Below are 26,145 nucleotides of genomic sequence, written 5' to 3'. Positions count from 1 at the left end.
TGTGCACACGCACATGTACACACACAGAGACAGTAAAATGAATACATTGGGACCTTTATACCTGTGGGTTTTCATTCTAGGATTCAACAAATTGGGGTTTAAGTTTCAATTTACAGTTGGCTGAATCATTGATTGATTAAATCTTTGGATGCAAAACCCAAAGATATGAGGTAATATGTGTTAAATGGGGAGCAGAGAGGTAGTAGCACTGTTTCTTAGAAGTCTGATAACTTTTATTTAAATCAATTAATTTAAACTTCACTCATGCCTTAATAGCCAGGCTTTAAAATTCAAATATAATACCGTCTTATAAAACTATACAAAAAGATTTTGAATATACAAGCAAAGTTGTCCTTCTTATCACTGCAGATGGTGACTGCAGCCATGAAATTAAAAGACGCTTACTCCTTGCAAGGAAAGTTATGACCAACCTAGATAGCATATTCAAAAGCAGAGACATTACTTTGCCAACGAAGGTCCGTCTAGTCAAGGCTATAGTTTTTCCAGTGGTCATGTATGGATGTGAGAGTTGGACTGTGAAGAAAGCTGAGCGCCGAAGAATTGATGCTTTTGAACTGTGGTGTTGGAGAAGACTCTTGAGAGTCCTTTGGACTGCAAGGAGATCCAACCAGTCCATTCTGAAGGAGATCAGCCCTGGGATTTCTTTGGAAGGAATGATGCTAAAGTGGAAACTCCAGTACTTTGGCCACTTCATGCGAAGAGTTGACTCATTGGAAAAGACTCTGATGCTGGGAGGGATTGGAGGCAGGAGGAGAAGGGGACAACAGAGGATGAGATGGCTGGATGGCATCACTGACTCGATGGATGGGAGTCTCAGTGAACTCCAGGAGTTGGTGATGGACAGGGAGGCCTGGCGTGCTGCGATTCATGGGGTCTCAAAGAGTCGGACACGACTGAGCGACTGAACTGACCTGAACTGAAACCATCCCAAAGAAAAAGAAATGCAAGAAGGTAAAATGATTGTCTGAGGAGGCCTTACAAATAGCTGAGAAAAGACGAGAAGTGGAAACAAAGTAGAAAAGCAAAGATATACGCAACTGAATGCATAGATAGGGGAAACAATGGAAACAGTGAGAGACTTTATGTTCTTGGGCTCCAAAATCACTGAAGATGGTGAATGCAGCCATGAAATTAAAAGACGCCTGCTCCTTGGAAGGAAAGCTATGACCAACCTAGACAGCATATTAAAAAACAGAGATATTACTTTGCCAACAAAATTTGTCTAGTCAAAGCTATGGTTCTTCAAGTAGTCATGTAAGCTCCAGGAGGAGAAGGGAATAATAGAGGATGAGATGGTTGGATGGCATCACCAACTTGAAAGACATGAATTTGAGTAAGCTCTGGGAGTTGGTGATGGACAGGGAAGCCTGGAATGCTGCAGTCTATGGGGTCACAAAGAGTCAGACACGATTGAGCAACTGAATTGAACTGAGAAATCTCTTGAAGAAAATTAGAGATAACCAAGGGAACATTTCAAGCAAAGATGAGCTCAATAAAGGACCAAAGCAGGACCTACCAGAAGCAGAAGATATTAAGAAGAGGTGGCCATAATACAAAGAAGTACTGTACAAAAAAGATCTTAATGACCTCGATAACCATGATGTTGTGGTCACTCACCTAGAGCCAGATATCTTGGAGTGTGAAGTCAAGTGGGCCTTAGGAAGCATTACTGTAAACAAAGCTAGTGGAACTGATGGAATTCCAACTGAGCTATTTCAAATCCTAAAAGATGATGTTGTGAAAGTGCTGCACTAAATGTGCCAGCAAATTGGAAAACTCAGCAGTGGCCACAGGACTGGAAAAGGTCAGTTTTCATTCCAATCCCAAAAAGGGCAACTCCAAAGAATGTTCAAACTACCATACATTGAGCTAATGTCACATGCTAGCAAGGAAATGCTCAAAATCCTTAGAGCTAGACTTCATCAATACATGAATTCAGAACTTTCACATGTACAAGCTGGATTTAGAAAAAACAGAGGAACCAGATGTCAAATTGCCAACATATGCTGGTAGAAAAAGTAAGAGAATTTCAGAAGAACATATACTTCTGCTTTATTGACTATGTGAAATCCTTTGACTGTGTGGATTACAATAAACTGTGGAAAGTTCTGAAAGAGAAGGGAATGCCAGACCACCTTACTTATCTGCTGAGAAACCTGTATGGAGGTCAAGAAACAACAGTTAGATCTGGACATGGAACAAGACTGGTTCAAAATTGGGAAAGAAGTACATCAAGATTGCGCCCTGCTTATTTAACTTCTATGAAGAGTACATCATGCAAAATACCAGGATGGATGCACAAGTGGAATAAAGATTGCTGGGAAAAATATCAACAACCTCAGACACACAGATGATACCACTCTAATGGCAGAAAGCTAAGAGGAACTAAAGAGCTTCTTGAGGAGGGTGAAAAGGGAGAGTAAGAAAGCTGGCTTAAAATGCAACATTCAAAAAACGAAGATCATGGCAACCAGTCCTATCACTTCATGGCAAATAGACGGGAAAAAAAATTGAAACAATGACAGACTTTTTTTCTTGGGCTCCAAAAATCACTGCAGATAGCGACTGCAGCCATGAAATTAAAAGATACTTTCTCCTTGGAAATAAAAGCTATAATAAACACGGTGTATTAAAATGCAAAGAAACCACTTTGCCAGCAAAGATTCCTATAGTTAAAGCTATACTTTATCCAGTAGTCACCTACAGATGTGAGAGTTGGAGCACAAAGAAGGCCAAGCACTGAAGAATTGATGTTTTCAAACTGTGATGCTGGAGAAGACTCTTGAGAGTCCCTGGAACAAACCAGTCAATCCAGAGGAAATCAACCATGAATATTGATTGGAAGGACAGATACTGTGAAGTTGAGGCTCTAATACTTTGGCCACCTGATGCAAAGAGCGACTCACTGGAAAAGACCCTGATGCTGGGAAACATTGAAGGTGGGAGGAGGATGGAACAACAGAGGATGAGAAGTGGGATGGTATCACTGATTTGATGGACGTGAGTTTGAGCAAGCACCGAAGTTGGTGATGAACAGGGAAGCCTGGCGTGCTGCAGTCCATGGGATGGCAAAGAGTCAGACACAATAGCAACTGAACAACAATTATACAAGTTGTACAAAAATTATATACATATTAGGTATTAATTTTTGTATAGCTTTTCATCATCAATGAAAGTGATTAATACAAAGAGCTAATTTACTACTTGATAAATTGGTTTGTGCCAAAAAGTAAATCATCTTTATTATTAAGCTTACACAATGTTATTTTTTCTCATAGCAAGACATTCTCAATGAAGAAGACCGTGTATTTTTTAAAAATCCTAATGGCCGAGAGGAGCTACTCCACGTTCAAGGTCAGGAGGTGTGGCTGTGAGGAGATAACCCTCGTCCAAGGTAAGGAGCAGCGGCTGTGCTTTGCTGGAGCAGCCCTGAAGAGATACCCCACGTCGAAAGTAAGAGAAACCCAAGTAAGACGGTAGGTATTGCGAGAGGCATCAGAGGGCAGACATACAAACCATAATCTTCAGAAAACTAATCAATCTAATCACACGGACCACAGCCTTGTCTAACTCAATGAAACTAAGCCATGCCGTGTGTGGCCACCCAAGATGGGCGGGTCATGGTGGAGAGATCTGACAGAAGGTGGTCCACTGGAGAAGGGAATGGCAAACCACTTCAGTATTCTTGCCTTGAGAACCCCATGAACAGTATGAAAGGCAAAATGATAGGATACTGAAAGAGGAACACTCCAGGTCAGTAGATGCCCAATATGCTACAAGGAGACCAGTGGAGAAATAACTCCAGAAAGAATGAAGGGATGGAGCCAAAGCAAAAACAATACCCAGTTGTGACTGGTGATAGAAGCAAGGTCTGATGCTGTAACAGCAATATTGCATAGGAACCTGGAATTTTAGGTCCATGAATCAAGGCAAATTGAAAGTAGTCAAACAGGAGATGGCAAGAGTGAATGTTGACATTCTAGGAATCAGCAAACTAAAATGGACTGGAATGGGTGAATTTAATTCAGTATCTACTACTGTGGGCAGGAATCCCTTAGAAGAAATGGAGTAGCCTTCATGATCAACAAAAGAGTCTGAAATCCAGTACTTGGATGCAATCTCAAAAATGACAGAATGATCTCTCTTCGTTTCCAAGGCAAACCATTCAATATCACAGTAATCCAAGTCTATGCCCCAACCAGTAATGCTGAAGAAGCTGAAGTTGAATGAAGACCTGTAGGTCTATGAAGACCTACAGCACCTTTTAGAACTAATATCCAAAAATGATTTCCTTTTCATTATAGGGGACTGGAATGCAAAAGTAGGAAGTCAAGAAACACCTTAGGTAACAGGCAAATTTGACCTTGGAATACGGAATGAAACAGGACAAAGGCTAATAGAGTTTTGCCAGGAGAAAGCACTGGTCATAGCAAACACCCTCTTCCAACAGTACAAGAGAAGACTCTACACATGGACATCATCAGATAGTCAACACTGAAATCAGACTGATTACATCCTTTGCAGCCAAAGATAGAGAAGCTCTATACAGTCAGCAAAACAAGACCGGGAGCTGACTGTGGCTCAGACCATGAACTCCTTATTGCCAAATTCAGATTTAAATTGAAGAAAGTAGGGAAAACCACTGGCAACCCACTCCAGTACTCTTGCCTGGAAAATCCATGGACAGAGGAGCCAGGTAGGGTGCAGTCCATGGGGTCGCTAAGAGTCAGACACGACTGAGTGACTTCACTTTCACTTTTCACTTTCTTACACTGGAGAAGGAAATGGCAATGCACTCCAGTGTTCTTGCCTGGAGAATCTCAGGGACAGGGGAGCCTGATGGGCTGCCATCTCTGGGGTCGCACAGAGTCAGACATGACTAAAATGACTTGGCAGCATTCAAGTATGACCTAAATCAAATCGCTCATGATTATACAGTGGAAGTGAGAAATAGATTTAAGGGACTAGATCTGATAGACAGAGTGCCTGATGAACTATGGATGGAGGTTTGTGATTGTACAGAAGACAGGGATCAAGACCATCCCCATGGAAAAGAAATGCAAAAAAGCAAAATGGCTGTCTGGGGAGGCCTTCTGTGAAAGAAGAGAAACGAAAAGCAAAGGAGAAAAGGAAAGATATAAGCATCTGCATGCAGAGTTCCAAAGAATAGCAAGGAGAGATAAGAAAGCCTTCCTCTACAATCAATGCAAAGAAATAGAGGAAAACAACAGAATGGGAAAGTCTAGAGATCTCTTCAAGAAAATTAGAGGTACCATGGGAACATTTCATGCAAAGATGGGCTCGATAAAGGACAGAAATGGTATGGACCTAACAGAAGCAGAAGATATTAAGAAGAGGTAGCAAAAGAATACACAGAAGAACTGTACAAAAAAGATATTAACGACCAAGATAATCACGATGGTGAGATCACTCACCTAGAGCCAGACATCCTGGATGTGAAGTCAAGTGGGCCTTAGAAAGCAGCACTACGAACAAAGCTAGTGTAGATGATGGAATTCCAGTTGAGCTATTTCAAATCCTGAAAAATGATGCTGTGAAAGTGCTGCACTCAATATGCCAGCAAATTTGGAAAACTCAGCAGTGGCCACAGAACTGGAAAGGTCAGTTTTCATTCCAATTCCAAAGAAAAGTAATGCCAAAGAATGCTCAAACTACCACACATGGGCACTCATCTCACACACTAGTAAAGTAATGTTCAAAATTCTCCAATCCAGGCTTCAGCAATATGTGAACCATGAACTTCCAGATATTCAAGCTGGTTTTAGAAAAGGCAGAGGAACCAGAGATCAAATTGCCAACATCCACTGGACCATGGAAAAAGCAAGAGAGTTACAGAAAAACATCTTTCTGCTTTATTGACTATGCCAAAGCCTTTTTGTGGATCACAATAAACTGGAAAATTCAAAAAGAGATGGGAATAACAGACCACATGGCCTGCCTTTTGAGAAACCTATATGTGGGTCAGGAAGCAACAGTTAGAACTGGATGTGGAACAACAGACTGGTTCCAAATAGGAAAAGGAGTATGTCAAGGCTGTATATTGTCACCCTGCTTATTTAACATATATGCAATTAAACACTGGGCTGGAAGAAGCACAAGCTGGAATCAAGATTGCCAGGAGAAATATCAATAACCTCAGATATGCAGATGACACCACCCTTATGGCAGACAGTGAAGAGGAACTAAAAAGCCTCTTGATGAAAGTGATAGAGAAGAGTGAATAAATTGGCTTAAACTCAACATTCAGACAATGAAGATCATGGCATCTGGTCCCATCACGTCATGGGAAATAGATGGGGAAACAGCAGAAACAGTGTCAGACTTTATTTTTTGGAGCTCCAAAATCACTGCAGATAGTGATTGCAGTGATGAAATTAAAAGACGCTTACTCCTTGGAAGGAAAGTTATGACCAACCTAGATAGCATATTGAAAAGCAGAGACATTACTTTGCCAACAAGGGTCCGTCTAGTCAAGGCTATGGTTTTCCCAGTAGTCATGTATGGATATGAGATTTGGACTGTGAAGAAAGCTGAGCATCGAAGAATTGATGCTTTTGAACTGTGGTGTTGGAGAAGACTCTTGAGAGTCCCTTGGACTGCAAGGAGATCCATCCAGTCCATTCTAAAGGAGATCAGTCCCGCGTGTTCTTTGGAAGGAATGATGCTAAAGCTGAAACTCCAGTACTTTGGCCACCTCATGCGAAGAGTTGACTCAGTGGAAAACACTCTGATGTTGGGAGGGATCGGGGGCAGGAGGAGAAGGGGACGACAGAGAATGAGATGGTTGGATGGCATCACCAACTCTATGGATATGAGTGTCAGTGAACTCCGGGAGTTGGTGATGGACAGGGAGGCCTGGCGTGCTGCGATTTATGGGGTTGCAAAGAGTCAGACATGACTGAGCGACTGAACTGAACTGAATATAGTAATAGTCTGTGACCTGGCAGCTGGTCTTTTGACCCCACACTGAATACACTGCATGAAAGTGAAAGTGGAGTCGCTCAGTCGTGTCCGAGTCTTTGCGACCCCATGGCCTGTAGCCTACCAGGCTCCTCTGTCCATGGGATTCTCCAGGGAAGTGTACTGGAGTAGGTTGCCTTTTCCTTCTCCAGGGGATCTTCCCGACCCAGGGATCGAACCCAGGTTTACAGCATTCCAGGCAGACACTTTAACCTCTGAGCCTCCAGGGAAGCATGAATACACTGCATAGAAATCCATTTATAAAACATAAATTATATTTTAATAAATGTTAAAATTTCTTATTAGAAAAACAGCATGAAAAATTAAACCATATTTATTGATTTTTTATGTATTTACTTCTTATTTGAACAATGATAGTCTAATAAAATGGACCAAAACTGAATTTTATTTCTTCAGAAAAGTTAAAAAAAAAATGTCATTCTATCCAGGTAAGTGAAATTTAAGCCTGAATTTTCCATTTTTTAACCTGTGATCAATTTATTTTTATATGTGAGCCCTCCATAAATTATAGGTCCTCTTGGTTCTGATCTTTCACATGTTTTATCAATGAAGGTATGAAAGTAAATACGCTCAAACCATTCTGGAACTAGCTTATATGATTTCTTACTATAATTTGACCACACATTGTTGTTGCTGTTCAGTAACTCAGTCAAATCCAACTCTTTACAGCACATTTTTACTGAATCGTAACTATAATTCTAGTCCTAAGCTCTCTCTGGGATTTTAAAGAGGTATAATGTATGGTCTTTGGCCACAAGAGGCTAGCATCAAACTCTAATTACAGAATTTTACAATAGACAATGTGGATATGGTATTGGAGAAATATGTATAAGAAGCAGTGTGACTTTAATAATTCTATAATTGTGCAGGTGTGACCAGGTGCACACATGAACATATGTAAAGTGTGAACAGTAAATATATGTGACACAATTAGAAAATTGAATGGTATATTAACATGCTGATTGTGTTACAAATGTGCTGACATTTGTTAAGTTCAGTAGAGAAGCTTCCAGAAAGTGTTAAGAAATGAAGAATGCAAATTGCATTGGAAACAGAATTCAATATGAAATGTTGGGTAAATTGTGAGAAAAGAAACTGGCCTTACAGTAATGAATAAGGGCTTGGTATAGAGTAAACACAAAATTTGTTTTTACATTTTACTAAACAAAAACCTAGCTATTATAAATCTACCCCATTAATTTACCCAATTCTTACCAAATGCCAATACTTTATTAGATGGTTATTATTATTTCATCACTGATTTACACTTTTTAAAAATATGCAATAATATAAAAGAAGCATGTGAAAATTGCTGTCCTACTTTCCCAAATTGGACAAGTGAAATTCTATTTTTTTGAGATTCAGAATTTAGATAAAGAAATTATTTAACAAAAATTTAAGGTCTATGGCTGCTATTTGGCATGGGACAGGTGTTGGGGGTTAAGCAAACTGAACCATGTGTAAATAGAACCAAAAAAGTTTGTAGAATAAGAAAAATAAGACATACAGAGGGCTAGCATCAGAAACCAGCAGTTTTTAGAGATCTTTGAACCACAGAGAGAGACTGAGTTTTCAACTTTTTAAGATGTGTTTGTACATTTCTATTCTATTTCAACTGATACCTTCTGTGAACTGAAATAGAGCTTATAAAAATTACCTTTAATACTAAGCTACCAATTGCCTTAATACTTTTAATTTCAAAATATGTTTCAAATGTAAGCCTTCTGTTTCTTTGTATTACTTGTATTTGGGGCATTTTTACATGTTTCAAACTTTGAAGAAATACGTTGTGTTCCTTAACATTTTCTATTGTTTTTACATTTTAGAAGTTCAAAGTTATTACTCAGTTTCACTTTAATACTGAGAAAATTTCACAGAGACAGTGGATCTAGTTTGTTATATGGTCACAATTTTTATTACTATGAATAATGAATTGAGGATTTACAGTCACACTGACCTAAAATACCATGAAACTAGACCAAGAGTCCCATTATATATGAAATATAGTAAAATATAAAGATATGCTTAAATATGATATAATATTTAATATTAAGAATTCAGATTGTCCTCAAACCATAAAAGAAGCTAGGCATCAGTGGGATCATTCAAGGTTTCAATATTAAAATAAATAAACTGAGACTTTATGTTTATGAAATATTACATATTTCACCTCTTGAACAACTTGCTGTTTCAACAGTCAGTATCAAAAGACCAATTCCTGATCTAAGCAAAACACAGGGCATACGCAAAGAAACAGTACAAAATTTCTTTAGTCATCAACTCTAAAGGAGTAATCTAAAAATGAATTAGTCTGATAAAGGGATAAAAGGAATTCTTTATCATCATAAAGTTATTTCAAACAGGTGTGTTTTATAATCATAAGAAGCAGAAAAACAATCTTCAATGGCAAATTCTCATTTTCACCCCAGAGGAACACGGGGCTAGAACACAAAATATAGGAATTTTGGCAGGAAGAAGTCTTATTAAAGCATCTTAGGCACTTCCTGTGGTCATTATCTCCCTATGACACCCTAGTTCCTTTATTTTATTATTGTTTTAAGGCACATAATAGGGACAACAAAATAAGCATTTGCAAAACTATAGCTGTCTTCTGTGTGGCAGCAAACTACATTATCAAGCAGCCACAGGTGTACACCACATGAAGTGGTAAAATGTGATTTGTAGAGATTTTATGACAAATCTGTCACCAGAAGGCTCCATCCCAGGTTGAGCCCTCCATCTGTTCTACAGGCCTTCATTTGGTTGCATCTAAAGGGAAGTAAAATATCTTCATTCTGAACTCTAAAGGAGTAATCTAAAAATGAATATAGTCTGATAAAGGGGAAAAAGGAATTTCACATTTACTGTGCTTAAAATTTTAATAAAAGCTGTTACTTATCAAATTAATTTTAATATGCTTCTACTTATCTATTATAATGTAAAGACTGACTACCATTCCAAATCAAAGCCAGCCTCATTGGCTGAGCTAAGATTAGCAATATCCTCTCCACTTGATAAATCTGTGTATTTTTGTTTAAATCTCTATCCTGCTTCTTCAGTGGAAGCAAAATTGAAAGTAAATTCACCTTCAGATATTTAGGGAGATTGTTTCCTATAATGTAACATATTTTCCTGCCATGATCATTGCATTGTGAAATTCTAACATTTTTAGATAGATTAAATTTTTGGTTGAATGTAATAAATAGAGAATAGATGAATGAACCAAAACAAAATCACATAGATAGACAATGAATATTAAAAAGCTACTTATTATTCAATGACAATTTTGTTTTCCTGGCTTTAGACATTGACTACATTTAAGGGTTAGGGTTGTTATTTGGACCTCTTCTATTTGCTGAAAATGGAGTCATATAACCAGTGATGTCTTCATCCTTTAGCTCCCATTCCAAATTGTATTTATAGCTTAATATTTGTTTTTCCTCGGTTTACCCATAAAAATTACCATACTGAGTTAAATTTTATTTTTTAAAAGCATAAGAATTAATAGTTTCATACTCTGATGCTCATTCATTTACATGTATTATATGTATGGGAGATATCTCTTGAGATTCACCTAGATTTGGAGAGATGGTGGTTATACATAAAGGGCATGCCAGTACATTAAGCTTGAATTTGGATACGGACTTCAGAATTTTAATAGCCAAAGGCTTGATTTGCATAAGAAGATAAATATAGCTAACACTTTTAAAAATACAATTTTTCCCTAGAGAAATAAAAAGACTCAATTTATCTTACTTTAAAAGTTAAAAATGCAATACTTAATAAACATTATTATTGTCCAAGTTTTTAAATGTTACAGACAGTAATTGGATTGGAATAATACAAATAGAAAGAAGGAAGGCAAAAGAAATGTCAGTAGAAGTAAAAAATACAGGTACAACAAGAAGTACAGTTATATATCAATTCAGAGGACAGAAATTATATAAATAATGTGAACAGGGGGAATTTAATATTAAGAATTGCTGACTAATATAAAGAGATTACTAAATAGGATAAATAAAACTTTCAGGAGTACAGAAACAGCAGATATATAAATTTGTTCCTAGCTCTAGGGCTGAGGGAAAGTAAATAAGAAAGGAATTTAAAAACTTATTTTATGGACTTTCCTGGTGGTCCAATGGTTAAAAATTCACCTTGCAATGGAGGGGATCCAGGTTCAATCCCTGTGAGGGAACTAAGATCCTGCATGGCGTGGAACAACTAAACCCATATAACCCAACTAGAGAGAGATTCTGAGCACTGCAACAAAGATCCCAGGTGCCACAACTAAGACCCAAGGCAGCCAAATAAATAAATATTAAAATAAAGTAAAAGAAAACTTATGATAGAGACAGACTCAAGGCTGGGCTGAAGTGTGGGAAAGGGACACAGACTTTAATGACAAGTAAACTAGCTGACAGCAGTGGGCAACCCTCCAGGTGGTGAAGAAACCTGTGCAACTGTGTGTGCTGTAGCTGGTCCACAGCAGAAGCCTGCTGGATGCAGAGAAACCCATCAGAGTGTTTAGTCTTCAGATGGTTCACAAGGGCCTCTGAGGTTAACACTACCAGGCCATTTCACCAACATCCTTACATTAACATTCCAGTCCACTGCCTGTCAGGTGGAAAACAGCTCAACCCCTTCATCCTGCCTTAGCTTTGCAATTTCCCTCTAGGACCCTTTCTTGAAAAAACTGAATATCAAAATCATGTGTCAAAAGATTAATGTCCAGGTCTAGCAATAACAATGCATATGAAGAAAAGATTGATCTGAAGCTGGCAGTCAATAAATTGATAACACTTAAATTCTATACTGAATTCTATACACACTTTCATACAAAAGTTTGAACTTCCATAAAGCAGCAAAAGCAACTTCATGTTTCTACCTAGCAACATATAGTTATTCCTTATACAAAGGATGAAATTCTCACCCTCTCCCAAAGTGAGAGGACACAAAATCCTAATTGTCATTGGATCCCATCACTGACTATATTAGTTAGTACTCCAATCCAGTCATCATTTCTCTGAATATTTGATACCTAAGAAAAAATGAGAGCTTGAAAATAGAAAATAAGATCAATGCTTTAGAAGAAGCAGTCCTGCTTATAGGGCAAGAAATTATGAATTTAAAAATTAAGTTGTCTTTAAGGTGCCATGCTGAATTTAAATGGATGTGCATTACCCCTCTACAAATGAATGATTCCATACATTCTTGGGAAAGCATTAGAAATCATGTTTTAGGTGTCTGGAATCATTCAGATTTTAGTATTGATATTTCTAAGTTACAGGGGCTTCCCTGGTGACTCAGAGGTTAAAGTGTCTGCCTGGAATGCCGGAAACCCGGGTTCAATTCCTGGGTCTGGAAGATCCCCTGGAGAAGGAAATGGCAACCCACTCCAGTACCCTTGCCTGGAGGATCCCATGGAGGGAGGAGCCTGGTAGGCTACAGTCCATGGGGTCGCAAAGAGTGGGACACGACTGAGGAACTTCATGTTCACTTTCAAACTTTCAATAATATTTGTATTTAACAATATTAGCAAAGAATAAGAAGAATATAGGTAATACATGTAGGGAAACAAATATGTATAGATAATAAGTAAAAAATATATATCAGTTCAGTTCAGTTCAGTCGCTCAGTCATGTCTGACTCTTTGCGACCCCATGAATCGCAGCACGCCAGGCCTCCCTGTCCATCACCAACTCCCGGAGTTAACTCAAACTCATGCCCATTGAGTCGGTGATGCCATCCAGCCATCTCATCCTCTGTCGTCCCCTTCTCCTCCTGCCCCCAATCCCTCCCAGCATCAGAGTCTTTTCCAATGAGTCAACTCTTCGCATGAGGTGGCCAAAGTATTCGAGTTTCAACTTTAGCATCATTCCTTCCAAAGAACACCCAGGACTGATCTCCTTTAGAATGGACTGGTTGGATCTCCTTGCAGTCCAAGGGACTCTTAAGAGTCTTCTCCAACACCACAGTTCAAAAGCATCAATTCTTCAGCACTCAGCTTTCTTCACAGTCCAACTCTCACATCCATACATGACCACTGGAAAAAACATAGCCTTGACTAGACGGACCTTTGTTGGCAAAGTGATGTCTCTGTTTTTGAATATGCTATCTAGGTTGGTCATAACTTTCCTTCCGAGGAGTAAATGTCTTTTAATTTCATGGCTGCAGTCACCATCTGCAGTGATTTTGGAGCCCCCAAAAATAAAGTCTGCCACTGTTTCCACTGTTTTCCCATTTATTTCCCATGAAGTGATGGGACCAGAGGTCATGATCTTCGTTTTCTGAATGTTGAGCTTTAAGCCAACTTTTTCACTCTCCTCTTTCACTTTCATCAAGAGGCTTTTTAGTTCCTTTTCACTTTCTGCCATAAGGGTGGTGTTATCTGCATATCTGAATTTATTGATATTTCTCCTGAGCAAATACAATATGGGCTAAGTAACAAGAGAATAATTTTCAGATATCAAAGACAGCCTCATAATCAATTGCATAAGTAAGAATTGGTAGCTTTAATCCTCACTTATGCAATTGATTATGAGGCTGTCTTTGATATCTGAAAATTATTCTCTTGTTACTTAGCCCAAATTGTATTTGCTTTCAGCTAGAACATCAGTTAAGTGGTGTTCTTTACCAGCTGTGACAACTCAAAACCTTTATTTTTGCAGGATTTGTGTTCTCACTAGATAGATATCCTTTCTTTGAATGCTCTAGTTTTCCTTTTACCTTTACTTCTATACATAAAAGTCTTAAAAGTCCTCTGTGTTCCTACAGTGTAGAAGCAAAACATCTATTGGTAATGAGTAGTAATCACCTCAGCCATTTAGAGTAACATTTTTCTATTTGTTCAATCAATATGGAACCAAAATTGTGGGTGGCAAGTTTGTTTTCCAGTTCGATAGTATCAGTATTGCCCTCTCATAAAGGAAGCATTCCCTACTTGAGACTTAAGTCTATATTACAAGTGGAGCTTGAAGCTGCCAGACAAAAAGTGAAGAGTTATTGAGTATAGCAATAATAGTGAGAGAAGACAATCCCTTGATTACTCCTTGATTCCCTGATTCCTGTATTCTGTCTAAGGGCTGAAAGTATCATACGATGGTCTCTAATGCAAAGCATAAAATGCATCCTGTAAAGGATATCCCCATTCTTTTAATATATTGTCTCCCAACTAATGCCATGCTTGAGTCTTCAGTAAGCCATTCATTAGACCAGCCACTACGTGGTAATGAGTTACTTGGTAAGTCCATTAATTCCATGGGCATGTTCTAAAATCCTTGTGATAAAATTGAGTGTAGGAAACAAAAACTGAGGGCGGTGCTTTTCTTGAACACATACTCTGAACCTCTAGACCTCTTGAAACCACATTTTTAAGAACAATAGTTTTCAACAAAAACTAGATAGTCATTCTAGATCTTTTTTACTTTTTAAAAAGCATTTAAAATTCACCACCTTCGAAAACCTCTTATCCTCCTGATTTGGGGTCTATACTAATAAGATGTCCATAGTGTTTCCTTTAGCATAATTTGTAGTGTAAATGGTTCCGACACTTAACTTTATAAGCTTCACTTTCTGGTGTTGCATCTTCATAAGAAATAAAAATTGAAATTTGCATGCGATGGGTCTCATGTTAAGTCATTTCTTATTGGCACAAGAAGTATGATTCAGTTGGTATAACCAACATACTACCAATTCCTTGAAAGACACTTGGCAGATAAAGTTACTCAATTATATTCAAAGAGGGCATTCCAACCCAGTAACTGAAAATATGTGTCTAGCATTTATAATCTAAATCCTACCATATATAATAATTTCAGTTCTTCCTTGACTTATAGGTGAATAGGAAGAATAGTGTGGTGTTACATACACATAGTTTTATTATATCACACATACACATTCTGCATTATACTCTTTTTAGTTCGTTTCTACTAGAAAACATAATTTTTTGTAGGGATTCATGAAGTTCTAGCTACTCAAAAGTGATATTTTGATTATTTCTTTTATAGATTACTTCTACAATAGGAATGCCATTAAAATTTAATTATTTTGTCTATTCCCTCAGTAACTTGTCTAAATCTAGTTATTCTAATCAGAAATGACAGTTGTTCACAGTAGCACTGCAAGCAGTATTTTTGTTGTTGTTGTTCAGTCGTTATATCCAACTCTTTGCGAGTCCATGGACTTCACACCAGGCTCCCCTCACCTTCACTATCTCCTGAAGCTTGTTCAAATTCATGTCCAGTGAGTCAGTGATGATATTAACATATAACCATCTCATTCTTTGCTGCCATCTTCTCCTTTTGCCTTCAATCCTTCCCAGCATCAGGATCTTTTCCAATGGGTCAGTTCTTTGCATCAGGTGGCCAAAGTATTGCAGCTTCAGGTTCAGCATCAATCCTTCAAATGAATGTTCAGGACTGATTTACTCTAGGATTGATTGGCTTGATCTCTTTGCAGTTCAAGGGACTCTCAAGAGTCTTCTCTAGCACCACAATTTGAAAGCATAAATTTCTTGATGCTCAGCTTTCTTTATGGTCTCTCATATCCATACATGACTACTGGAAAAACTGTAGCTTTGACTATATAGAGTCTGTTAGCAAAATGATTCTTCTGCTTTTTATGCTGCATGATTAAATACATTCTTTTCCAGGATAGTGAACCAATTTTACATTGATTTTATATCCAAATTGGTCTTTGATTTTTGCCTCACTAGATGTTCAAAATATATATGCAACACTATGTCATATTTTGCTACTGTTACACTATTTATGACATAGGTAATTTGATTTCTTTTGCCACTGAGATACCAATTCTGTCTCAATAAGGTGATTTCTGGGTTCCCCAGCAGAGTTGCTGTACTGATGAATGAATATAGATCTGATTCTTTATGAGTCATTTATATTTTGGATTGAACTTGCTTTAGTCAACAATCTCGTAAATGTTTGCCATAGCACAGTTAAGACAAGGGGAAACTTTATGGGAATGTTAGTGCTGAAGACTACTCAGTAGCATCTTCACCTTTAAGAGGATGATGTTGACCAATTATAGATGTCTTGGGAGCAACAAGCAACATTTAGAAGAATTTTTCCAGATAGAGCACATCCAGGGAAAGAGAGTTTTAAGATATTTTAAGTAGGTATTAAGGGAGAACGAAACTTCAAGATTTAGATTTAAGTGGCTTTGTAGAGTATGCTTTTGACCTATTGTCAGAAGGGAAAGTCTACCCACTCCAGTATTCTGGCCTGGAGAAATCCATGGACTGTATAGTACATGGGGTCACAAAGAGTCGGACACAACTGAGTGACTTTCACTTTCACTTTTCAAGCATTTATACCTGCATCAAAGAAAAGTGTGTGCATGTGTGCTAAGTCACTTCAGTTGTCTGACTTTTTGCAACCCTATAGAGTATGGCATTCCTGACTCCTCTGCTCATGGGATTCTCCAGACAAGAATACTGGAGTGGGTTGTCATGCATTCCTCCAGGGGATCTTCCTGACCCAGGATAGAACTGTGTCTGTTACCTCTCCTGCTTTGGCAGGCAGGTTTTACCACTAGGCCCACCTGGGAAGCCCATCAAAGAAAAATGAAAAAGAAAAAAAAAAAAGTTCAATGATTAAAAAGAAAGGTGTGTGCCTGAGTGCACGCTCAGTCATGTCTGATCTTCATGACACCATGGACTATAGCCCATCAGACTCCTCTGTCCTTGGAATTTTTCGGGCAAGATTACTAGAGTCGGTTGCTATTTCCTACTCCAGGGGTTCTTGGTAACCCTAAAAGACACATGCTAAAGCTCACAAAGCATTACTATTGTGAATATCTGGGACAAACTGAACTTAAATATTTCTATGTGATTTGTTAGTCAGTCTACTGTTCATGGAATATAAACTGTGATTTCCTTCAGTTGAGTTCAGTTCAGTTGCTCAGTCGTGTCTGACTCTTTGCAACCCCATGAATTTCAGCACACCACCCACTCCAGTGTTCTTGCCTGGAGAATCCCAGGGATGGGGGAGCTTTGTAGGCTGCTGTCTATGGGGTCTCATAGAGTCGGACACGACTGAAATGACTTGGCAGCAGCAGCAGCAGGCCTCCCTGTCCATCACCAACTCCCGGAGTTCACTCAGACTCCCGTCCATCGAGTCAGTGATGCCATCCAGCCATCTCATCCTCTGTCATCCCCTTCTCCTCCTGCCCCCAATCCCTCCCAGCATAAGAGTCTTTTCCAATGAGTCAACTCTTTGCATGAGGTGGCCAAAGTATTGGGAGTTTCAGCTTTAGCATCATTCCTTCCAAAGAACACCCAGGGCTGATCTCCTTCAGAACGGACTGGTTGGATCTCCTTGCAGTCCAAGGGACTCTCAAGAGTCTTCTCCAACACCACAGTTCAAAAGCATCAATTCTTCGGTGCTCAGCTTTCTTCACAGTCCAACTCTCACATCCATACATGACCACTGGAAAAACCATAGCCTTGACTAGACAGAACTTTGTTGGCAAAGTAATGTTTCTGCTTTTGAATATGCTATCTAGGTTGGTCATAACTTTCCTTGCAAGGAATAAGCGTCTTTTAATTTCATGGTTGCAATCACCATCTTCAGTGATTTTGGAGCCCCCCAAAATAAAGTCTGCCACTGTTTCCACTGTTTTCCCATCTATTTCCCTGAAAGTGAAGTCCCATATGAAGTAATGGGACCCAGATGCCATGATCTTAGTTTTCTGAATGTTGAGCTTTAAACCAACTTTTTCACTCTCTTCTTTCACTTTCATCAAGAGGCTTTTTAGTTCCTCTTCACTTTCTGCCATAAGGGTGGTGTCATCTGCATATCTGAGGTTATTGATATTTCTCCCAGCAATCTTGATTCCAGCTTGTGCTTCTTCCAGCCCAGCGTTTAACTGCATATATGTTAAATAAGCAGGGTGACAATATACAGCCTTGACGTACTCCTTCATGTGGCCTACTTAGTACTTTATTAAATTATTTTAGTTACCTATTTCAGAAAAAAGGGCAACAGAAGAAACACATGGGAATATCTGTTTTTAAAAGTAGCTTGTATTATTGCCAAAACAAAAGAAACAAACAAAAATATATCTTCATATCAAACTAACTCAAGAATGAGAGACTTAATCCTGCACTTAAGCATAAGGTATGAGTGGCTGACCAAGGCAGGGCTCAGTTTTGCAGCTCAGTTGATTTTGACTATGTTCCTTATGATCCTGAGAGTCAAATGGGGGTCATCTACTTCAGAAGGGCAGTTCTGTTCCACGCTGAGGATCTATGGGTTCTGGTCTGCTTCCCATGTCTCTTGTCCTCCTTGCATCAGCAGACCATCCAGGGCATGTTCTTGTATGCACTTGTAAGAGTACAGAGGAACACACAGAACCATGTGAGGCTTCTGAACACTTAGATTCAGAAAGGAAGAATTAGTGGCAGGTACAGTGATATTTGTCCCCAGAAAATGAATCAAGATTTTTCTCAATGATTTAAAAATATGGTTAACAGATAAATAGCCTTTAAAAAAAAATCCCAAATAGGTAGCACAGTTTTCTTTCAGTGGTGAGCAGACTTAATCAAAAGTCTGAGTTAAAATAGTTTAATAATTCACAAATTTTGTCCTTCCTCTGCTTCAAAGATTATTCTTTAAAAGGATAACTAATAATAAGGCACAGAATGTATCAAGTTTGTCCCTACTGTATTTCAGTCATGATTCTTGGAACTCAGAAAAATGAATTCACCCTTATGGGTGGAGTGTTTGTATTGCCAACAGCACTGAACTTAGTACTTAGTCATATTGCTGTCAACTTCAAAGTACAGAATTTTCAGTGATGCAAATCATCACTTCTCTATCTCCTCTTTCACTCTCATATAACCACTAGTAGTATATTATTAGTGATTAATGTTACCTCATAGGTTTTTTAATATGTGCCTGAAATCATAATAAAACTTTATAACACATCACTCTTTCTCTATTTATATATTCTCTTTCAGACCTGAGTTCAACACTTACATTGAAAAAAGCTATAGACTTTAAGAATGTGTTAATAAAGAGGAAAACAAAAACTAAGTGATATTTACAGTGAGAATATTCTACTGCAATGTTTGAAAATAGGCTGTATACATTTTTTTATGGAAACAACCTGCAGTATCAGTGTGGGTAAAGGACAGTCATTTATTCACAATGGCAGGTTTATCCTCAAGCTAACATGACATTAATCTGCCTCTTATTTTCCTAAGTTTACGAAAACCTATTACCTTTTTGAGAACTCATCATTCATTGCTAAGTACGTAAGTTATTTCCAATCACCTTATTAAATAAAGCTAATGTCACTAAGCAAATTGTGGAGCAACTAAGGAGAGAAAGGCAAGAAAATCCTCCACAGAAAACATTCATCTCTTTCCTCCCATGGGGAAGCACAGACTTTGGTAATGCCAGCATTGCTTGTTGGTCTTACTTTACACAAATAGTCACCTGTAAGACCATATTTTGTCATTAAGTCTGGTAACAGAGATTCAACTTCAGCTTGAGTTGAGAAAACAAGCATTTGAATGGATTTTCTTTACCCCTTCACTATAATTATGTTGCCCTTTGCAGGAGCCAAGGTTATAAGGAGATGGATGGAAGAAACAAGAGAAAAGGAGAGGAGAAATGCAACAAACATGTGACAGAAAAGCACCTGGAGAAAGAGGCAGAATTAATATTGATAAGATGATTGAAAGTCTGTTTTTCTTTCTTAATTATCTGTGTCAAATTTGTCCAGGTCTAAGTTATGAGAAGAGAAGTGAAATTAATTCAGGTCTTTATCTCCTGTCCTAGCTATAGCAAAGATCCCTCAGGGCCTTGTCTAGTACCTCCTGCTTCTAGGTATATCCATATTTTATGCTGTGCATTTAAGTTATGTATACAGGAAGCCTATGAGATTAAATATGAGAGAACAGATAAAAAGATTTATATATCAGGCTATTATTTCACAAAACTATATGCTGCCCAGACATTTAATGCTAGCTTAATTCATTCATTACAACCCCATCTTCTTGTACCAAAATTTTAGAAGTGGAAAACTCAATGTTATATCAATGTCATATCTATATTTCATGTCATCACAAAACACATGTACTATAAATTTGGAAATATATCTATTAGAAGAATCTGTGGTAATAGTACAGAAAACAAAAGAAAATGTGAATGTGGGAGTCAAAATAGCAGATAATGATAATGAGTTGTACCTGCTTTTGATTTTTATCTTTATGATCCATTCAAGAAAACACATACAGCAGAAAAAGTGAAAGGATGTGGAAAAGATTCAATGAATCCAAAACAAAACAAAATCTGCATTTATAACCTATTAACAGTCAAGATTATATTTGTCATTTTTATCACCACCTGGATTTAAAATTTTTAATGCTGGTTGATACTTTATGACTCGTTTATGTTTCCACGAGTAGGACTATTCATTTTCAACAAAGTTTCGATGCTAGAACTCATAGAATGGGTCTGGTCTCTAGCCTTTGTGTGTGATGATGAAGTAATTTGAATAAACATCATTCACAGGTCACAAAGTGAACGTTATCAACCAATGGATTTTGTTCTGTTATGTTCATGACCGAACTGCAACCTTCAGCTTTCAGCTTCGTGTCACACCTGGTTAAGGCTCTAATGCATTCAATTTTTAATTTACTTTCTGTGACAATTTATCACACATATTCTTCTCTATTTTTACAGGTTCTTTAAGAAGAAATACAATTAATTTCATTAAGAAATCAAGTGCCCTAGTGGCAATCACAAACTTATAAGCATCACAGTCTCATCCCTGGCTCATGTTCCACATTCTTGTGATTCTAATCATCTGTGTCACTTTCTTCAAGTTGTGTTGTGTCCGCCTTGAAATTTCATATCACCTAGGTTGCCTGTGTTGTTTCAAAGTTCATGGAATAATATATAGCTGAATTTAGTTATTTGATCCATTTACTTTTATATTTGTTTTACTATAAGGTCTTTGAGATTACATAAGAAAATATTATTTCAAGAAAATATGCCAAAATATATGCTTATATATGTATCTGTTATCATTTGATGACCATTTTAATTGTAATACTGATGCAAATTCCATTAATTGCAATGAGTTAAAATTGTAGTTCATGGCTAATGTGTAAAGAGTGAAAATACAAGTATTTTTTTTTAAATAAGTTAAAATCCAACTATCACATCAATGCTTATGATTATTTCACAATTAAATGACAAGGCTAAAGAATAAGCTACATGAAGAAGAAATAGTATTATTTGTGAAAAAATACATCAGTTTCTTTAAAATTATTGAAAGAATACATACATATATATATATATATATTCTTATTTGACTCATCTTCTTTTTGGACTTTCTACTAAGGCAAAGTATTATACATTAGTTGGTTTCGAGTAGATAGTTTTACACACTGTTGATTGCTTATACATGAGGAGATTTACTTCCACATCTTTATCTTCATGTCTATCAATAGTGAACTGGTTCATGCTTCCAAGATGTTCATTGATTACACTATAGTCAGTCCATTTCACACTAACAGCAATACTATTCAATTTATCACTGTCACTTCATGCAGTGTTCTATAGATGTGCTGACCTTAATATGGGCCTGTAAAAAGATGTAGAGTGGCAAGAAATGAAAGGTCATAAGCAATATGGTAACATAAGCTTTGCTCTAGATTTTCTTTTCAGTTTACCTTCTGTTGCTCAAGTCCCATAACTTGTAAATATTTAGAAAGAATCATGAGGCAACAAAACTGCTATTACTTGTGGGGAGAGATTTCCCCAAGTCATAATAGTAGTTTGAATATCTGCATGATCTTACCATGACTGCAGCATTGTCATCACATCACTATAATAATTTTTTTCTATCATTGAATGTATTTCTTTAAGTTTATCTTTAAATAATCCCACCCTAAGAACTCAGATCTTTAAATTTGATCTCCTCAGTCTGAGCAAAGAAGGAAGGAACTGTCTAGGTTGAGAACACTGTTTTAAGCCTGTTACAGTTGAGTGTAAATATTTATGACCCAATTCAACCATAAAAAAATAAGGGTATGATTAGATTTAATATAAATTATTTATATACCAAAATCTCTACTAGTCATATTTTCAAATTTGTGATGATTCAATTATAACACTCATAATGATTCAGTCATCGTAAAACTACTAACAAATAAGAAAGATAAGTAAATAACATAAACAAATGAACTAACAAGTGTGATTCAGATTATAAAGATGGTTAGATAAGCAATTTGAGTTAGAAATTACTATTACTTATAACTTTGTTTAAACATAATAAATAGTATAACTGCAAAATTTAAAATAAATACTAAGAAGTATTTCCCCAAAACATAGAGGAATAAAATAAATACAATTGTATCAACTGAGATTAAAATTGCAGGTAATTTCCATAAAATTTTGTAAATGATCAGATTTTGTATGTGTAATTTTGTATGGTAACAACATCTTAAGGGTATTGATTAGTTTATTAATTAATTAATCATTAATTAATTAGTTTCAGAAAAGGTGGGGAACTCTCTCTTTTCACACACATATATATATATATATATATATATATATATATTTATTATATTTCCCATTTCCTTGGAGAAGGAAATGGCAACCCACTCCAGTACTCTTGCCTGGAAAATCCCATGGACAGAGGATCCTGGTAGGCTATAGTCCATGGGGTCACAAAGAGTTGGACAGGACTGAACCACTTCACTTCACTTCTGGAGGAGAAAATGTCAACCTGCTTCAGTATTCTTGCTGGGATAATCCCATGGACAGAAGAGCCTGGCGGGCTACAGTCCCATGAGGTTGCAAAGAGTCAACAGGACTGAGCACAAACACACAATTTATATATAAAAAGCAGCATAGGAAAAGTAGGTACACTGTCAAATAAGAAAGAGATAAATTATTTATAAAAATTAAGTACATATTTCACCTTTCTCTACATGAAACACCATGCCCAAAATCAAGTTAACAAAAAATCATGGCTTATAATAAGTGGAATTAGAAACATTTCTCCAAGAAAAATATAGGTTTTTCAGTTTATGTTAAAAATATCAAGCTTACAAAAGAAGCATTGATAACAAATAGCAAAATTGATTGACAATACATTACAAAGATGCTGTAGAAAGAAAGAAAGCATGAAAATATTAATGAAATTTGGAAAAATATGAGATGCTGCTGCTGCTGCTAAGTCGCTTCAGTCGTGTCCGACTCTGTGTGACCCCATAGACGGCAGCCCACCAGGTTCCGCCGTCCCTGGGATTCTCCAGGCAAGAGTACTGGAGTGGGGTGCCATTTCCTTCTCCAATGCATGAAAGTGAAAAGTGACAGTGAAGTCACTTAGTAAGTTAACAAAATAAGGAAGAGGAAATGTTCAATATTCATAAAAGTTATAAGCCACCAAGAAAATATAACACTGATGAGTTTTACATACTGAGAAAAATTAAGCAAAATTGAGAGAATTAACAAATTAGTGCTCATTTTACTATCTATATAAAATTAAATAAAGCTACAAGATATTTGTAGAATACAATAAGTGATAAGTGCATCTTTTTATTAAAACAGCTGAGTTATTTGATCTTCAATCTCTCTGAAACATTTATTTACAAAAACTATGAATTTGTATACAGGAAGAGAGATATTAAAAATTTCTAAAAATTAGAAATTGTGTAAAGGCAATATTTTATGAACATTTTGCAATTAAATTAGTAGTTTAAATATAAAAATGAGCAGTGTTGTGTTCTGCTTTTTGTTTTTTTTTTTAATGATGACTTTTTTTGAATCACATATATGAAAACAACTTGAGCCAGAAAAGAAAATAGAAACTGAAATGATAGATTATTATGAAATAAAAACAGAAAACATTATAGCTCAAACTTTTCAGAAGTCAAATAACACTCATAGATAACTTTTTGTAATAACCATAATTATAATTAAGAAAATTATTTTAAAATTTAGATAATTATCAAAGTTAAAATCATGCAAAATAAATGTAAGAAAAAGGATAAAGTTAACAATCATAAATTGAAGAATTAATACAACTGAAGAACAAAAAGCTCCATATCAACAACAACAACAAAATATCTACATAGGAAGATTAATATAGATATGATTTTTCAAAACTGATCAAGAGAAACTGAAAATACAAACTAATATTAGCAACAAAACTCCAGACTGAAGGGAATATACAAATATTAAGACCATTCTTGGTAGAAAATAGTAAGAATTTTGAAAATGAATGATTAAAAAATGTAGATAATGAAAATAATAGAAAGTTTTTAAAACATAATAATCAGGCACAGATTTAGTCTTCATCATTTACATTCCATAGTTTTTTATACTCAAATTACAAACTGAGGAATATTTCTTAGAAATAATTTAATACAGATTAGAAAACTTCAATTAAAATAATAAAAAATAACAACTTTTAAATTGAATGATAATTTTTTCTAGTTCTTGTTCTTGGAGAGTGACTGTTTTATTCTTTTAATAAACAGGCATGCATACTATAAAATATCAACATGTAAAGCAATGTGTAGAATTTTTATTTTTTTACATTGCATTCAAGTGTCATGGTTTAGGTTTTAAATCCAGTCTGTTGAACTTAACAAAGTAGTGAGACTATTATAGATTTATTAAAGGTCTAATCTTCAAATTCATTTTTAAAATATTATGCAAATAAAGTAAAGTGAAGTAGAAAAACAAAGTGGGAAATCTGACTGGTGGCTCAGACCTCAAAGAATCTGCCTGCAATGTGGGAGACCTGGGTTTGATCCCTGGGTTGGGAACCCACTCTAGTATTCTTGCCTGGAAAATCTCCATGGACAGAGGAGCCTGATGGGCACCTCTGGGATTGCAAAGAGTCAGACATGATGAAGCACAGCACAATCTTCAAATTCATTTTAAAAATGTTATCCAAATAAAGCAAAATGCACGAGTAAAACAAAGTGGGAAATACGACAACTTGGTTGTTCTGTCACTCAGTCATGTCCAACTCTTTGCAAAACCATAGACTGCAGCACGCCTGGCCACCCTGTCCCTCACCATCTCCTGGAGCCCACCCATGTCCATTGAGTCAGTCATGTCATCCAACCATCACAACTTCTGTCATCCCCTTCTCCTGCCTTCAATCTTTCCCTGAGTCAGGGTCTTTTCTAATGAGTCAGCTCTTTGCATCAGGTGACCAAAGTATTGGAGCTTCAGCATCAGTCCTACCAATGAATATTCAGGATTGATTTCCTTTATAATTGACTGGTTTGATCTTCTCACTGTCCAAGGGACTCTCAAGAGACTTCTCCAACATCACACCTCAAAAGCATCAATTCTTTGGTGTTCAGCCTTTTTTATAGTCCAACTCTCATATTGATACATGACTACTGGAAAACATAGCTTTAGCAAGACAGATCTTTTTTGGCAAAGTAACATCTGTGCTTTTTTACATATTCCACTTTCATATGTATTTTTACATATTTCACTTATATCGGTAGCTCAGCGATAAAGAATATACCTGCAATGCAGAAGTTGTAGTTGATGTAAGGTTGATCCCTGGGTCAGGAAGATTCCCTGGAGCAGGGCGTGGCAACCCACTCCAGTATTCTTGCTTGGAAAATCCCATGGACAGAGGAGCCTGGACAGCTACAGGCCATAGGACTGCAAAGAATAGGACACAACTGAAGCAGTTGACCATGCACGCATGCTCATAGTCCACAAAATGCATTATATGATTTTGTGTATGTGACCAAATGTGTTTTCTATATCCACTATCCTCTATTTTAATGGATAATTTGAGCCTTTAAGAATTGGGGAAATATTCATATATATGTAGAAAAGTGAAATATTGCCTTGCAGTGTTAGAGAAAAGACAATTTTGTTATGGCAAATTGAGCTTCATTTTTAGAAAAAATAAAATCTCTCTGTAGGAGAACATGCAGAATTAATGGAGATCAATTTAACAATGGGAAAAACAACAACAACAACAACTATTGCCAAGGATCCTCTCTGAATTTTGTATTTTTACCTCTCACTATGAAAAAGGCAAGGAAGATGGGAGAAAAATGCAGATGATGTTGGCTCTTTTGCATTTCACAAGATGCCT

This window comes from Bos mutus, chromosome 1, assembly GCF_027580195.1.
Source record: "Bos mutus isolate GX-2022 chromosome 1, NWIPB_WYAK_1.1, whole genome shotgun sequence".
NCBI lineage: Eukaryota > Metazoa > Chordata > Mammalia > Artiodactyla > Bovidae > Bos > Bos mutus.
This window is presented reverse-complemented; position numbering follows the sequence as displayed.